Source organism: Talpa europaea (genome assembly GCF_964194135.1).
Source record: "Talpa europaea genome assembly, chromosome: 10".
Lineage (NCBI taxonomy): Eukaryota > Metazoa > Chordata > Mammalia > Eulipotyphla > Talpidae > Talpa > Talpa europaea.
The window spans coordinates 106,862,225-106,880,646 of NC_140077.1; positions in this window are offsets into that span (position 1 = coordinate 106,862,225).

Below are 18,422 nucleotides of genomic sequence, written 5' to 3' on the forward strand. Positions count from 1 at the left end.
TTTCTAGATCTTGCTACAAGGTCAGAATCGGGTATCAGCACCTTTGGTCACTCTACTCTGATTTTACCTTGCACCTCTCTTTCAAGATAACCAATAGTGTTTCAAAATGACTACAACAAGTCTATTGAAGTTGAATGATAATCTCCAGTAGCTATTCCTTTAAATGTTTAATTATAGCAAACATTATTATAATGTTTATATAAAATAGTTTGTAGTATTTAATCAAGATCTTTAGTAATATGCAATACATGTTAATACCTAAAAGAGTTATAAAAAGAAACATGTAGTACACAGAAAAGAGAATCACAAGATGAAATTCAAATTGGGTATAAATGAGGAAAAGGTTCTCAAGTACATGTGTATCTAAGACACACAGTAATTTTAAAAGCTTCCTTGTCTTTGAGGACAGAAGCTACAAATCTGAAAGGGCTAGATATTAGAACAATAGCTCAAACCTGGGAAAGGGAAGATTTCTCCTAAGAAGATTGAGCTCAATTTCTCTTCAGAGTAGCAGAGTTAGGAGGACAGCTCCAAGTTAGAAATGATTGCCTACTATTTAAATTTTGTTCTATAACACAAAGGAAGAGCATAAATTTCCTTCTTTCTCTGAAGCCCATATGCTTATATAAAAAATGTATAAAAAAGAAAACTAAAGACCAATTTTACTTAGAAATATTGACATACTTCCTAAGTAAAATATTAGCAAATAGTATTCAGTAATATATTAAAAAGAATAATTCACCACGGCCAATTGGGCTTTAGTCCAATAATCCAACTGCTTCAATATTTAAAAATGCATTAATAATATTTAACATATTAATAAGTCAAAGGAGAAAAAAACAAATGATGGCCTTAACATATGCTGACATAACATTTTAAAGTTTTCATTACCCATTCCTGATCCAAGAAGAAAAACTCCTAGAAAAATATGATTATATAGAAATTTCCTTCCCATGCAAAAATATTTATGGCAACTTAAAGTGCCATGACGAAAACCAAAACACTTAAAGCATTACAGTTACAGTCAGAAATATAACAGTGACGTCCACGATGACTGGTAGTGTTGAAGACTAATGACGAAGTGTTAATCCTTCGTACAAAGAGGAAAACATTACTTCATCCACTTATTCCACAAAAATTGAGTCTACTAACTGTCAGTTATATAATAAGGCTTCTAGGCTGGATTGGCTACACTCAACTGGGAAAGATTATTTACATATATAATGATTTCATGCTTGGAGGGAAAAAAAACAGTATCAATTGCACTTTTAAAATTTACTCGAGTACTAGTTAAAAAATATTATGCAATTACCAATGAATGGTGAGCAAAGATGATTAAATAAAAACATTCCAATTAAAGAAATAATTAGTCAGAAGGAAGAAGATAAATACCGGATGGCCTAACTTTATATGTGGAATAGAGAAACCAAATGAAAGGTCAAGAAAAAGTCAAAATTAGCAAGCTGACATAGAACTGAGGCATACAGCAAAGGAGGGGAAAGGCATGCAGCAGAACAGGGAGAGGAAGAACAGTGTGGGATATGGTGATGGTTCACAGGTGATAAGGTGGCGGGAGAGCTATAGTATTACGATAATGTAAGAAAAAGAAATAAGTAATTAAAAAAAGAATTTAAAAAAGGGATATAGAAAAGGGATATAGAATTTAGAATTTGAAAAAGAATATAGAATTTTAAAAAGGAATATAGAAAAGAAAAACATAACACCTCTTTTAAGAAAATGATAAACTAAAGAAGGTGAGGTCTCTGAAGTTTAGAGGGAAGGCAATAAGGTCAAAGGTGTATAGTGGGTAGTGGTGGGGGAAAGAAAAAAAAATGAAAAACTACAAGTGTAAAAAATAAAATGCTTTTTAAAAGGGATCCAACCCTTAGTCTTGCATAGACAGACTTACTATTACTGACTTAAATTCTTCTTACATTCATGTATAAAGTAGATGAAATTCCAATGCAAATTACAACATATATTTTTTTTAACTTCACCTAGAAGTAGAAATTGCCCAGATTTGGGTAAGAAATGCTGGAATGAAGATGAATTAGGGTGATATATTCAGATCAATTTTAATTTTACTTAAGCCACAAGAATTAAAATAATGTAGTACCAGTAAGAAAATAGATAATACATTGGAACAGAAGAATCAATAAATAGATTAAATGGAAATGATAATTATTCAGTCACTGATACTTTAAACGATAACATAGCTATCTAAAAATATGGAGTTGAATTCCTACCTCAGATTTAACACCAGAATGAATTTCAGATGAATTAATGGTTTACATGCTTTTTTAAAATAAAATGCAGCCATGGAGATACTGGAATGAGATGTAACTGAATATTATGATCATTTTGGATCAGGGAAAAATCACCCAATCTTGACACGAAATCTGGAACTCATAAAAAAAAAAGAGCAGACTTATTTTTACTACACCCCAACTTAAAACTTCTATATAAACAAAGAAGCTCCTAAAATATCAATAACTAAGATAGAGTCACAACATATAGCACATAAAATAAGCTAACATCTTTCAATTAAAGTGAACTATTGCATATTAATATAACAAAGAAACCAACTTTTTAATAGCATAGCAAAGGCTATGCACAGACAACTCATAGAAGGGGGGAGACAAATAGCTCACATCAAATACAGAGTATGTTCAGTTTCACTGAAAAAACAAACAAAAAAATGATAGCATCTTACCTGTTGAATTAGCAAAAGACAAATTGATTGACGGGTACTGTCCAGTTTGGGTGAGAGTGAAGGAACTTGCATTTCTTTAAAACTCTGTCTGGATTGTACATGAGCCCAACATGCCCTTTAGGGAACACTTTTCCAAAATGTGTTAATTATTTTAATTATTACTTTCCTTTTAATTATAAATTTCAATATTAGGTATAATGTCTATAAGAGAAGCCAGTTTACAATGCATGTTTAGATGGTTATGAGCAATTTTTTAAATGTAGAAATGTGGGAAAATCTAAATTTTCATCTTTAGGGATTGGTCAAGTAAATTTTGCCCCAATGAGTATGCTCGAATATTATGCATTGTTTAATGAGGTAGATCTACATATTCTGTTTAGGAAATGGTATATGGTAAATTACTAAGTGAAAAGGGAATCAGGTGTCCTCTATTGTAAAATCTGACCACTGTAGTTCAAGTGGATATGGTATATATTCATAAATTCACAGATATTTGCATGAGGTTATTTCAGATTGTTGGGAGTTCTTATCCCTAAAGAATTGGGTTCATAAGAAGAGAGCAGAGCAGGAAAAGCAGATCATCATCTGTTCCACTTTATATTCTTCTGTATTTTCTCAAAATTTTTATATAGGGAACATGCTTTGCTTTTATAGTAAAAAGTCCTTATGAAGATTTAAAAGTTCTTTGGTGAAAATAAATCTGAAAATAAAACTCTGTGTTTCTGTATTTTCTGATTTTCTTTGAGAAAGAAAAAATTCTTTCACTCATACTCGCATGCTGGATTTCTAGCAAAAGTTAACTTTATGAACAAGTTTATAATCTATGTTTTGAATTATTTATATGCTCTTTGAAGTTTTAAGTCAGAGAGGGCACCTCCATATTTTCTCCCTCTTCAGATCCTAATCCTCCATATGACACCAACGTCTCTCCATATTGATGAGGTAGAAAGAGTGCAATGAATGTTAGATTTCAGGTGGAGGGTGTGCTATGCTTTCTTGTCTGTTCCCTTCCACGTGCTAATCATGGAGGGCAAAAGAAGTAAACTCAGCTGGCAGATGTTTAGCCATTCCAGGACTCAAGAGCGACATAGCATGGAGCAGTAAATTCAGAGATGTTTCTAGGAAGAGTTCTTTACTAAAGGTTTTTTTTTTTTTTTTTTTTTTTTTTTTTTTCCTGCTTGGCTTAGGTTTAAGGCAATGTTTCAGTGCCAACCCACCTCCACCCACCAGCCCTGGAGGCTGGTTTCGTCCTTTGGGAAATCTGGGGTTTAATTCTAAGTCATTAAAAAGACTGTCTTTTCCTTATTCTTACTTAGTCTAGAAGTCCATTTCCATTCTAGTGTAACCTAAGAAATTTGTTTGTTGCAAGAGGGAATACAAGATTTATACTGGCCCAGTTCCATAGCGTTAGCTCCAAAGAACACTCACATGAATCCAGTCCCCTGAGGCACTTCTTGCTTCTTTGCACTTTTCCTGACCAGAGACCAAAAATTAAGCAACACACCAGACCAGAAGTACAGTTCAGGCCAGGTTCAGAATCTCAAAGATTACCCAAAAAAAAGGAAAGTACCTGCATTTCTATCCATTTCATTACTGATATTTGCCAGAGAAACAGTAGCTAGGTGATTTTCTGTTTTCTAAAATGTTGTTCTAATCTATCAAGTTATGTTTTTTGTCTGTGTGCTGAGAAAGTCTCAGAATAAAGCAGTTTTTAATGTTTTCTAAACATGCTCATTGTTCATTCATCACTATTCTGTCAAATATTTGGCACATTGGTTGACCGAAAATCTGGCAGGTGTGAATGGCTTTGGTTTATTTCCCCTATAATCCCTTGCCAGTACTCTGATACTGTAAGTGCCATTACACCATGGCTCATCTGTTCCCTGTATTTCAAAAACTCATTCTTTAGGAGAATGACCAAGTCTTTCCAACACTGGAAAAAGAAGACAATGCCGCACTTCAAATGCCATCATACATCAGTAGAAAATAGGAAAACCATAGGTTTTACCAAGCATGACTTCGCTTTTGGCCATGGATGTTCTGCCTGTCTGTAGTTTGGAATCTAACTTGCTCGTGGAATTGTGTGTTTCCAAGATGAAACAGAAAAGGCACAGGAAGGAGAGAAAGAATTCTGTTTTAGCAACCCACTGTGTTATTACGGTCACACAGCAGAAACAGTTTTTACGTGACCAACTCTCTGACTCCTGATAAGCATTTAAATACTTTGAGGATACTTTAGATTTTATCTTTGGTGACTTGAGACCCTTAAACCACAGGGAGATAATATAAAATAATACTCTTCTGATCAAATTACTCCTTTTGTTCTATTTCCTTACCTAAAATCCCTAACAGTTGTTTTAGTGGATACATCTTGAAGAAAGAAAAATGTGGCAAAGGCCATATTATTTCTTTCTGATTTCTAAAGATCCTTGAAAACACTTCAACTGTGAAACTTTTATGTTGGAACAAAATGGTCAGGAGGTGAGATCAGTCCTTACAAGAGCAGCATAGTAATACTGAAGGGGCAGGAAACATGACTGCAGCATCAGGTTTAAGGAGGCATGTTTGCCTGGTTGGGCTCCTGTAACAAAACTTTGTAGACAAGGTGCTTTCAACAACAAAAATTTTACTTCTTAAATTGTTCAGGAAACCAGAAGCCCGTAATCAGAGTGTTGGCAGACCTGGCTTCTCCTAAGACCACTCTGGCTGGCTTGAAGATGGCTGCCTCCTGCTGTTTCTTCACATGGCCTTCCTCTGTCTATGTGCATTCCTGAGGGAATGTCTAACAAGACAAATCGTAAAAGATACACTGGCCATCTTTCCTCAGGTCTTGCAGTCTTAATTTCTTATTAATTGGGGATTGGATATTTGAGTAATTGGCTGCATGGCCTCGGTCATTACCATATATTCTACAGAGCCCTAGTTTCCATATATAGAGATGGGAGAAAGTATCTTCTTTCTAGCGAATTCACAGAAACTCAATGAAACAATTGACAAACCATTTATTATAAATGGTTAAAAAAAGAAACTATTATGTTGGAAAGTCATAGTATTTTATATAACTGATTTTTAATGCAATGCCTAGCATATGATAAGAACTGAATAAACGTCCATTGACTGATAATAATAGCTTAAACAAGACACTAAATTTTAAGTACTGTGGAAATGGAGGGGGAAATGATAATATACTTTGAAAGGTTAAAAGGGCACAATTATTTGATGGAAGGTTGGTCAACTTGATATGGTATGTAAACATGTTGATTTTTAAAGATGCACAGCTGAAACTTACATAATGCAATATTGCTTCATGAATAAAGTAAATAAATAAACTTACCCAAAGAGGCCAGGAGGGGAAAAAAAAGAAAATTGTTGACATCAGCGGATAAGTACAGAAAGGAAGGTTAAATAGACTGGTCGGCCTGACAATGTGTAAAGCAACTTTCTTAGAGAATTAAAATGTGTGTTTTTACAGGCTTTCTCCTAATGCTTATGCAGCAAACAAATACATTGCTCTGTCTGCAATATTATTCTATAGAATAATAATCTTTACACTTAGAAATTTTATGGAATTCTGCCCAAGTTTTCTTTTTCTCAATTTCACCCTCCATTACCCCTATTATACCCCATATAACTACACGATGGAGATCGAATTGCTCCATATTTTCCTTAGCACTCAGCTTTTTCTGTTTCTTCTTGTCACCACCCACAAAAGTTCCCTCCTTGCATGTTTAGGTGTTTCCCCACACATTTTCTTCTATCTACTCCCGTATCTGTACAATCATTCTTGTGATGAAAATTGAAACAGATATCACAAAATGGGTATGGTAGATTGCTTGAAAAACCGACTGTATTATTCTCCTTCCTGTGAACATATCCTTACCTGTCACCTGGCAGTTCTTGCCACCAAGAGCTGAATTCTGCTCCTTCACCCTGCAGTCTGTGCTGGCCTCTGATGCGCTGGCCTCTGATGCGCTAGCATGTGACACAAGTAACAGTGAACAGATGCCAAGCCTCAGCCTCAAGAGAGTAGTGATTGTCTCTGTTGCAAATTCTTACTTGCCAATGTTGGGCTAACTTGTGAGAGGATAGGACTTTGTGTTGCAGAAATGAGTCACCCCTGCTGACAATAGATGCAGAAGACCTGCTGAGCCCAACAGAACCAGCCATTTGAACTCAGCCCAAACTAAAGAAATAGATTTTGATGTGGTTTTTATGTAGCAGAAGCTATTACCGTGGGCTACTTGGGAAGTTTGTGAAGTCCCCTTCCTGTTCTTTGATGAGAAATATTTGTGGCAGCCTGGTGCACTTCTATATTGTGGTGTTATTGAATAAAGGATGGGGAATGATATACTCTCTTGAGGATAGTTCAAATTCTTTGATTTTGGAATGTACTATAACATTTTTATATTTCTATTACATAATTTAGGTATATTTTTCATTAATGACCTTTGCAACATTCTAATACTCTAAATTATGACAAAGCAAACAGTCCCTAAGGTATACTATTTTCATTTAACTTCACTCTTCCTAACAGCTCCAGTGAGTTGAAATATAAAGTGGAGCTAGTAGTAAATAGAATCCAGAAAATGTTAATTTTCTTGATGCTGTAAGGAGAGAACACTGGCTGGCTGCCACTGCTGCCTTGGGGTCAGAGCCAACCTGGGAATGAACGGCTGCTGTTATTCAGAAAAATTCAGATAATATTTGGAAAGATGTAATTTAGGGGAAAATTTAAGAGGAAAAATGGGAGGAGGGACAGTGAGCTAAATCAGAATAGCAGTTTAGATTGTAAAGATATCAAATGCTTCCAGAAGTATTGGGTATGCCTTCCAAGAGTATCCGGAGGGGGCAATATAAACAGGAATGGCAATGTCCCTGGCAAGACATCTGGGGGGCAAATTGGCATAGTGAAGGAATATGGGATTTGTGATCAAGAAACTAGATTCTAGTTTTGGCTGAAGCAGAGATTTTCATGTTTTCTCATAGTTTTAGAAACAAGTATCTTTCTGCCTTATGAAGCTGTTGCACAAACTACTTTAAAAAATATTAATGTTTGCTTAAAGAAATACTTTGATAAAGGCAGTTTCTTATTTATTATTTCTTTCTCCTATTCTATTCTATTCTATGAAAAAGTAGGTCTCAAAACATGGTTTGAGATCCCAGGGCTCCCAGACACTGGCTGCAAGTGAAAAAGTCCAGCTGTCTTCTGTTTAGATGGACATTAAAGGAATCTGAATATCTATTTAAGACTTCTACTCTTCTCACTATTTTCTTTAGTTTGGAAAATATTTTTATTAAAATTGTTATTGTAATTGTAATTACATGATGGATAATTTACTATTTTTTTAATGTATTATATTTTATTTTTTTTATTTTTTTTAATAAATTTTATTGTTATATTCCCCATACAATTGCAGCCCCCCCATTCTGACCCCAATCCCTCCCCTCCCTCCCCCGCCCCCCTAAAAGTGTCTCTGGTTCATAGTTTTTTGTTGATTTTGATTTTCACTTTCTTATAGTTATTCATTTTCCTGGTCCCTATTTAAGTTTTCTAGATTCCTGCTATGAGTGAGACCATCCGGTATTTTTCTTTTTCTTTTTGGCTTATTTCGCTGAGCATGATCTCTTCCAGTGCCATCCATGTTGCTGCAAATTGCATGTGCTTATCTTTTTTGAATGCTGAGTAATATTCCATGGTATATATGTACCACATCTTCTTGATCCAGTCATCTATTTTTGGGCATTTGGGTTGTTTCCAAAGCTTAGCTATTGTAAACAGTATTTACTATTTTAAATGAGCTAATACATATTTATATTGTTCTCAGTTTTAATTTCTAGTCTGTTAAGACTGATGGAGATAACCCATATAAATGAAAATTCTTTGATATTCTTAACAATTTTTAAGAATGTAAGTAGAAGCTGAGACAAAAAAACACTGAGGACCACTGTTGTGTAGAAAGTGGGATCAGGGATATCATATTTACTTGACAGACTGGGAATTAAAACAATATATATGAATTCACTTGAAGAAAGTGATGTATTAGAGATTGCTCTAGAATGATAAATTTCAAATTCAAAATTCCTTTTAGATTTTAAGTTTGTTTTTTCTATTTGTAAAAAGTTTCTGTTGCTCAAATTAAAATGCAATAAAATACACTATTAAAAGTATACAAATGTCTACATTTTCACATAAGTATAAATTCACATACCCAAGGTTATCAGAACATGTCTCCAAATTATGCTCTTTTGGCATATGGACTATTTTGAGCTACAGTCCATTGAGAACCAACAGATGCAGGAAAAGCTTTAGAAACAGGACACACATTTCCAATTCTGTCAAATTTAGTTTCATGTACTTTGAAGCACTGTTGTTTGGTGAATAAATATTTAGGGAGTTATGCACTCTTGGTAAAGATACCTTTTTATCACTACATAATATTCCCTTTGTCCTGGCAATTTTATTTGCTCCCTAGTCCGTTTTTCTGATATTAATATAGTCATTCCATAATTTTTATATTAATGTTTGCATGTTATATCTTTGCATACTCTTTTACTTTTTACCTACCGCCACAATTATACTTGAATTAAATGTTTGTAGATCCAGCATAGAGTTGGCTCATGACTTTGTTTCTTTTTCTTTTAAATATTTTCTGGAAATCACCATCTTTTAGTTAGCTCCTTGAAACCACATTTTTAAAAACATAATTCTAGAAATATTTTTAACTTGAGTCTACCTCTATTATTATTTGTTTGTTCCTTCTCTTATTAGTTTCTCCTTTCCTGTCTTCTACTAGGTTATATGACCAATATTTCTAATATTTAGTATTTACTTTATCTTTTTTTTTTTTTACTTTGACCTGCTCTGTTAGCAATAAATTCTTTCCCATTTACCAGTTCAAGAGGAAAGTAGAGACTTACCACTACTTAGGATCTTTTATCTCTTCCCCTTTCTGACATAGTCTTACATTTGCATCTTTAGCCTGGAAAAATCATATCAGACAGCATTGTAATTTCTGGTCCTACTATCAAACATATTTTAAAGAACTCAAGAAAACATTTTGCTGTATTTACCCAGTTATTTTTTATTCTGTTGTTAGTCCTTTGTTCCTTACAATTTAAGTTTCTCTCAGATTATTGATTCTTTTTCCATCTGATGAACTTTATTTATCAATTCCTTTAGCGCTGGTCTGTTGGCGATAAATTCTTTGAGGTTTTCTTCATCTGTTCATGTCTTCATTTCACTTTGATTTCTAGAGGATATTTTTGCTTGCTGTATAGTTCCAGATTTTGTCTCCAATGATCCAAATTTAATGCTTTCAATATTGTACCTCAAGTGACTGAGACTATGGCCATTAGTTTCTATTCATTTTCTTCCCTATCATTTTGATTGTATAATTTTTATTTACCTATGAATCTTTGCTTTGACATTTATATTCTACTATTGAGTCTAGCTGGTGAGTTTCAAAATTGGATTATTTATTTTTCTATTCTAAAATTCTGTGGTTTTTATTTACTGGGATTTGTTTGGTGAGACTTAACTCCATTCATTTTAATAAACTTTGGTTTTTTCCTTCTTGGACTATTTTAACAATAACTGCTTTAAAGTCTTTGTTAGATAACCCCTACATTGTGCTATCTCTTTGTTGGTATCTTCTTGTCTCCTTTCACACAAATTGACATTTTCCTGGTCCTTCACAGCCATGTAATTTTTGATTATGTCTTAGAATCTGGAATCTTGTACTGGGAACCTCTCAATCATGCATAATCCTTTTGGAAATGTTGATATTTTGATTTTGATAGGTGAGTAGCCTGGTTAGTATTTGGTTGCAAGTTTTGAGAAGCCTTGTTGGAGTTTTGGCCTCACTATTTCCTTTGTAGTATTTTTGCAGTGTTTTTTTGCATCTGCTCTATGAATGCGTGTGTTACTCTAGCCATTCAGAGTTCTGGGTGGTGCTCTATGCAGTTCTCCAAGTTGATGATAGGCGATTATGTGTTAAAGCTATTCATGTGCCTCTTGGAAGTGTTCCCAGGAGTTCAAAAACTACTTCTTTCTGGTCATTTTGCCAACTTTTTCCTCTCTGTGTCCTCTGTGGGGCTCCTTTTTCCAGTTCAGTAAAAAATGCAAGACTTCATTGTAGCAGTTCTATCCAGTACTTCCTGCAGTTGCAGTCATTTCCTGAGCCTACATGAAGTAAGAAAAAGAAGAAAAGTAACAGGTGCTTATACCACTCTTCTGGGACTCAATCTTCTCTGACTTGTAAGGAGTTTCCACTTCCTCATGGTGTGCCCTCTACCCATCATCATTGCTGTTACTTCTGCTGCCATTGCTAAGGGCTGGGACAGGAGAGAAAGGAGGAAGGAACAATAACAAAGGGGGATTTAAGCTACTCTCCCTGACCACGAGAAGATCCCTTTCCCGCACTGCAAGCTAAAACTTGAGGACTTCTCTTGGCACACTCTATTCTGCAAGACTGCCCACTTCTGATTTTCAGGAAGCTTAAGATCATATCTAGAGATATCAGAGACCAAAATTGGTGGGCCTCTGATGATGCAGTGGCAGTTAGAATTCTAATCTTCCTCAGTCTGCCTACAACTATTCAGTTTTAAGCATTTGCAAATATCTACTCAGCCAAACTGTCCATGTTTTATAACTGCATTCAGTGGAAGAATGTACCAACTCTATCTTACCTGACACCAGAATCCCAATGATCTCTTTTGCAAACAATGAAAGTGTTCAAATGACCAAAGAAAGTCTTTAGAGTGTATGTACATTAGGGAAATGTGATGGTTGGACTGTAAAGTTTCAATTTACTCCTGTGATTTCTATTTCAGTTTGTGATCTTTTACTTGTTATCGCTGTTATCTCTGCAATGACTCAGGAGGAGTTGCCTTAGACTTAAACAGAAGTGCATTCTTCCCTGAATTTCTTACAGCAACCTTGATACATCATTGGAATGTTTAGATAAAATTGCATTGAAAGTACATGATCAAGCAGATGAGACGATAAAACAGAGACTGGGAAAAATATTTGCAAAAGTTACATATGATAAAAGACTTATCCACAATATACAGAAAAATCTTAAAACAACAATAAGAAATATCCTAATTAAAAAATGGGCCAAAAATGTTCATAGATACCTCGTCAAAGAAGATATACAGATGGCAAACAAGCAGATAGAAAGATGATTCACATCATATGTTATCAGAGAAACGCAAATGAAAGCAACAATGAGCTATTCATAGAATGGTCAAAATTCAAAATACACACAACCATCCTGGTGAGGATGTGAAGTAAGTGCAAAGTTTATTCATTTTTTAGCGGTCATAGATTAGTCATAGTCACTTTGTAAGACAGTTGGAGACTTTATTACAAAGCTAGAGTTATCACGTGACCCAGTAAAGCGTTGAAAACATATAGCCACACAAAAACCTGCACAGACATGTTTTTTTTTTATAATTGCAAATTTGGAAATGACCAAGATGTCTTTCATAGATGAATGAGCAAATAAACAGTGCTAGATCCAGACAATGGGATCTTGCTTAATGCTAAAACGAAGTGAGCTATCAAGTTATGAAAAGGCATAGAAGAGTCATAAATGCATATTACTACATGAAAGAAGCCAATATTAAAAGACTACAGACTGGATGATTCCAATTATATGACATTCTGGAAAAAGCAAAACTGTAAACAGTGAAAAGATCAGTGGTTGCTAGGGAATGGGAGAGAGAGGGATGAATAGGCAAAGCACAGAGGATTTTTAGGGCAATAAAAATACACTAGATGATACGCAAATGATGGATACATGTTATCCAAGTATTATTCCAGACACATAGAATTTACAATGCCAAGAATGAAACCTCCTGTAGACTTCACGGTTTTGGGGTGATTATGATGTGTTAATATAGATTTCTCAATTGTAACAAATTTATGGGAGTGGGTAATGGAAAATCTTTGTACCTTCTATTCATTTTTGTTGTTAACCTAGAACTTGTCTAAACAATAGCCTTTTAACAAAGGGAATGAAATTCTGAGAGGCCACAACATAAGTGAACGTTGAAGATAGTAGGCTAAGTAAAATATGCTAGACTCAATTAGAGAAATACTGTATGATTCCACTTTTATGAAGTACCTACAGTAGTCAGATTCAGAAGACAGAGAGTTAAACAGTGATTACCAGTGGCTGAGGGGACAGTGAAAGTGGGAGTCATATTTTAAAAGGGTACTGTGTGGGGCGATGGAACATGTCTGGAGAAGAATGGCACCGATGGTGACACAAAAAATGTCAACAGTACTTAATACCAGTGTGCACTTGAATCTGATTCTAAAGCTAGGTGGTTTTGTTGTATACATGGCGACAGTCAAAAATAAAATTTGGAAATATGTTTTAATTTTAAAAGATGCCTTAGTAAATGAAGAAAGTAGTCAGTAAAATATAACATGATCATGGTTTGGCAAAATATGGCCTGCCCATTAGTTAAATCCAGCTGCACTCATTTCCCTACTTCTTATCTATGCTTATTTTTGAACGATACCAACAGAGATGAGTATCTGGGAGAAAGACTGTCCCACTATTATGTTTGTTATCTAGTCTCATGAACTTTAGTGACTATTTTCTAGATTTCTCAAGGTCTCCTCTTGTTTGATATTTTTCTCATCCATGAAATGATTGTATTTTCTCTGTAGAAATTATCCATAGGACAAATCAGGAAGAAATCAGTGCAAATTGATTTCAGAAGCATTTCAAAGTGATGCAGATAGAAAATTACTATGATTTTTTATTGTTGTTAAATATATATATATAAATGTGTACCAGTAAAAACAAGAAGCCATTTTGTTGGAATGTTGCATTCTAGATTTAGTGAGAGTATGATGAAATAAGATGCAAGGATCACAAAAATGCCAATTATAATCTGTATAATTAAAAATTCCATGTCACGTGAAATCTAAATAAACTAACATTGTTGGAAACGACTGAGAGACCCTCTCCCGAAATACATTTCAAGTTGTTTGTAGTGATTAGTGAGGAATGTGATTCTAGATGGAGACATTTTTCAGAACTCTAAGTAATTTTTTGATAACTGTAAAGTTTGATTTTATGGTCTGTTGCTCTAAGAGGAAACAAAAATTTGCCTGACTATAGAACTGAGGATTCCAGAGAGGAAAGAGGAGGGGTAAGAACAAAGTGGGGGAGGTGCTATCCTGGTGGTGCAGGCAGTTGAGCGCCATGCTTTGAAGCTGTCCTCAGCCTCCACAGTGCCAGTTTGATTCCTGCTGGCTGGCGAGGGTCCCACATGGTGCGCAGACCTCTCCTGTCTCGCTCGCTGCTCTCCTCAACAGTGTATTTCGTCAGTCTGCCTGTTCCGTTCCCCACTCTATCTCTGGTGAATCCTCTCACCCTCCCATGCACTTGGCTTGTACCCCGATTCTTGTATAAATAAATAAATAAAATTAAAATAAGAACAAAGTGGGGGGAACAATGGACTATGGTGCTAGACTACAGGTGTTGTGGTGGTGGGTACACTAGAGTAATAACACCTAAATGGGGGATCTTATTCTCTCAAATACAAACAATGATGTAAGCCAACATTATCTGAATAAATACTTATGATAATAGTAAGTTAAAGAAAGCAAAGCAATTGGTGTAAAATGCCTTCAGTTTTTTCATCTTGTGCCTTTTTTAAGAATTCTGAGCACCATTACATGCTATATCTGAACCTTGTGCTTTCAGAGACAGAACTTAACACTATTAGATTGTGAGACATGAGAGTGATACGAAATACAGCTCATCTGCACTATCATACAGGTGACTATGTTATTCCTTTTCTAATATTCAGCCTCTTATTTAGTGGTTTTCACTACTGGTGATCCAAGAGAGCTAATCAGATTTGTAGCTTCATACTTTAAATTCATTCATTCTTACTATGAATATCATTTTATAATGACTCTCCTCTTAATGAAAATTTCAAGACTATGTAGGATTATGAGTTTAGAAGCCACGTCTAACTTTTTTTTTAACATATGCAGAATAGGGCATCATGTAAAAATAAAGAAGAGATCATAATGTCTTTATTTCTAATAGAAAAAGCCTCCACCATTTCGGTTTTAGTTAAAACCATTTAGGTTTTAACTTTAAGTAATATTCCTAACTGCTCTTATAAGTTTTACCAAGACTAAGGTGGTCTATCTTTAAACAAATGAAATCAGGAGCTGAATAGTACAAAATATAGCCACGTGGGCTTATCTGAGAGCACTTAGAAATTTTCCTCTGAGAAAAATGCCCAGAAAGCCTCCATCACAGTCCACGGGGTGTGTCCACCCTTTGCTCCCACCCAACGCCCCACAATGATAACCACAGTTCTGTAGTCAGAACCCAAGGGTGTGTTTGGTTGTGGTTTTGTCTGTTCCTTTGCTTTGCTTCTTTATAATCTAAATATGAGTGAATTTATCTAGCATTTGTCTTTCTCCTTTGACTTATTTTGCTTAGTTTTTCAACTCTTGAATGTATATTTTCACTGCAAATTTAAGATAATAAAATTGTCTAACTGTCATTTAATGAGGTGATAGATCATAGATTAATATCTCACTGTCAAGATTGCCAATGGTCAACAATATTAGCAGCAATCATTGTTATTTAAAAATGTCAAAAGACACAGCCCATATTTTATTTGTTTTAATGGAATCTAAAGAGAATTTTGGGACACAAATTGGAAAGGAAAAAAAGCAAAGGATTCCACATGATTGATGGCCGAGATGAATGCAGGTGGCTTATATAGACTGAGGGAATATACAGGTGACAGCTGACATTTTGCTCATGTGGTGGTCACCTGGGATACTCAGAGCAGTGGATTAAATTCCTCCCCCACATGGACACAGGGAAAGGGAGACTTACTGCTCCTGAACTCACATCTCTGAGAAAAGTCTAATAGTACTACAATATGGCAACAGTTTGTGCCAACACTAAATATAACATTTGGCCAAAAAGAAAATATTCTAGAGGTTTACTTTTCTAAAAAGATTTATTTTATTTATTTATGCATACAAGAGCTGGGGTGTAGGTCAGGCATATAGGCCAGACATGGGGGGAGCTGGTGAGAGGATTCACCAGAGACAGAGTAAGAGCAGAACAGGCAGATCTACTGAAATACACTGCTGTGGGGAGCAGCAGGCAAGTCAGGAATGGTATGCTGTGCCATGTGGGTTAGCTCTTTTTCTGAGGATAGAACTTATGCTGCAGTGGCTGCGGGATAGCTTCATCCTGCTTAGAATTAACCCCTTGTACCACCAGGGAGGCCTTAAGAGGTTTACTCTTTTTTTTTTAAAGATTTATTTATTTTTATAATAGAACCATGGTACAGGCCATATGCGTGGGAGGATGAAAGGATTCATCAGAGACAGCAGGTACCAGAACAGATAGACTGACAAAATACGCTGCTAAGGGGAGCAGCGGGCAAGACAGGAGAGGTCTGCCCCACCATGTAGGATTCTCGCTGGCCGGCCAGGATTGAACCCACGCTGCAGAGGCTGCGGACAGACTCACAGTTTGGGCACTCAACTGCCTGCACCACCAGGGAGGCCCAAGAGGTTTACTTTTTAATGTCACATGCCCAGTATTTTCTTGGAACAAAGTAGAAGACCAGAAGCACATTTTTAATTCTAAATGATCTTATCCCTCTACTATCTCACCTTATCATAATTTTATACTTACCCAAATACCCTTCCATGTCACCCTGGAGGTCCCTCCTTTCTTTGCATGCCCCCCTCCCCCCACCTACCATATCAACATCTCTACTCCTGTGAATGCAAGGCTAGATGCTAGAGCTTCTGATACTTCTAAAAGTGAAAGTATTTATCTTCCTTACTAGACCTTCCTGGTCTGTATTCTTTCCAAAAGAAATGTTCTAGCTTGAACTAGGTGAGCCATTTCTGAACACTCAATGGTTGACACAATTTTACCTTTATAGTCATTGTGTTACCTTAGTATTCAGCTTGTTAAAGACATCTGTGGAGAACTTGAGTGTGGAAGGTGCAATATAAAACCCATTATTTTTCTTTCTAGGACTATTACTAATTACTATTTTACAGAAAGTGAATATCCAATAACTGAAGAGTGGAAAATGAAAGGATTAGAAAGATTTATTGAGCAGAGAAAACCTGTAGAAATCTTTTTAAAAATTAAAAAAAAACAGGGCCTCCCCGGTGGCGCAGTGGTTGAGCTCTGGGTTGCGAAGCTGCCCGCGGCCTCTGCGGCGCCGGTTCGATCCCCGGCTGCTTCCCGGCCACTGGAGGAGGGTCCCACATGGTGCGCAGACCTCTCCTGCCGCCCGCTGCTCCCCTCAGCAGTGTACTTCGGTCCTTCTGCCTGCTCTGCTCCCCGCTCTGGCTCTGGTGAATTCTCTCACCCTCCCGCGCTTCTGACTGTACCCAGTGCATGTATAAAACAAACAAACAAACTAAATAAATAAAGCATGCCTCTATAAAAAAAAAAAAAATTAAAAAAAACAACTTTATGTTCTTTGACATGTGCAATATGACCAAGTAGGTCTGCCAACTAAATTTAAAAAAGCCTTATAAAAGCCACTGATAATTTACTAAAATGGCAGAATAGGCTCAACAATTTACAGGAAGCTGTGGCTCTGGTGTATGTTTCCCAATATGAAAAGGAAAGAAAAATCTATTTTGGTATCATTAGTTAGCTCACAGCTGGGTTTAATAATGAGTGTTTGGGATGTTCCATGTGGTGTGTAAGACAAACCCAGAGCGGTTGACTGAACTATGGTCAGTGGCCAGAGGCAAAAGAGAGAATGACCTGTGGGAAATATCTACTTCATTCTAACACTAGAGTCTGGGGAAAAGGCTGTGTTATAAAACCCACAGTAATCTAAAGGAACCTTTAGTCACAAATCAATGTTTTCAATTTCTTCCTCATGTTTTCTTATTAAAATAAGTGGAGTTTACTAGAAAGGGTCCAAATAATTCAGGAAGGGAAGGAATTGGGCAGGAGAAGAGCAAGTTAAGAAGAAAGGAAAGAGAATGAATTCATTAGTTTTCTTCTTTTATTTACTTAGCTAATATGCAGTTACCCCTTAAAATGAAGAGTAAATGAGGGATCATTCAGTCTGGGTTCATGATTGTGATTTGCACACTATTGCTTTTATTTTTTAAAGATCTCTTTATTTATTTATTTATTTATTTATTTATTCATTCATTCATTCATTCAAGCACTGGGTACAGTCAGAAGTGCGGGAGGATGAGAGAATTCACCAGAGCCAGAGTGAGGAGTAGAGCAGGCAGAAGGACCGAAATACACTGCTGAGGGGAGCAGCCGGCGTCAGGAGAGGTCTGCGCGCCATGTGGAACCTTCGCCCGGCGAACGGGGATCGAACCGGCGCTGCAGAGGCTGCGGGCAGCTTCACAACCCAGTGCTCAACCGCTGCGCCACCGGGGAAGCCCCACTATTGCCTTTAAAATACAGTTTTACATTTTAAAAAATGCAGCAACTTGAATTATAATAGCAATTATATATTAGAGATTCTAGGATGCCTTACTCTATCGAGAAACAAGAATCTTTCAACAGTTAATCATATTAGTAATTTTTATTAAAATGCTTCCTCCCTAATTCTTGAAAATTCAACCTTTCTTTATTGTTTGAATACTCACCATGATCCCAGCAAACTTTCTCTCTCTCTTATTAAAAATCTATTGATCAAT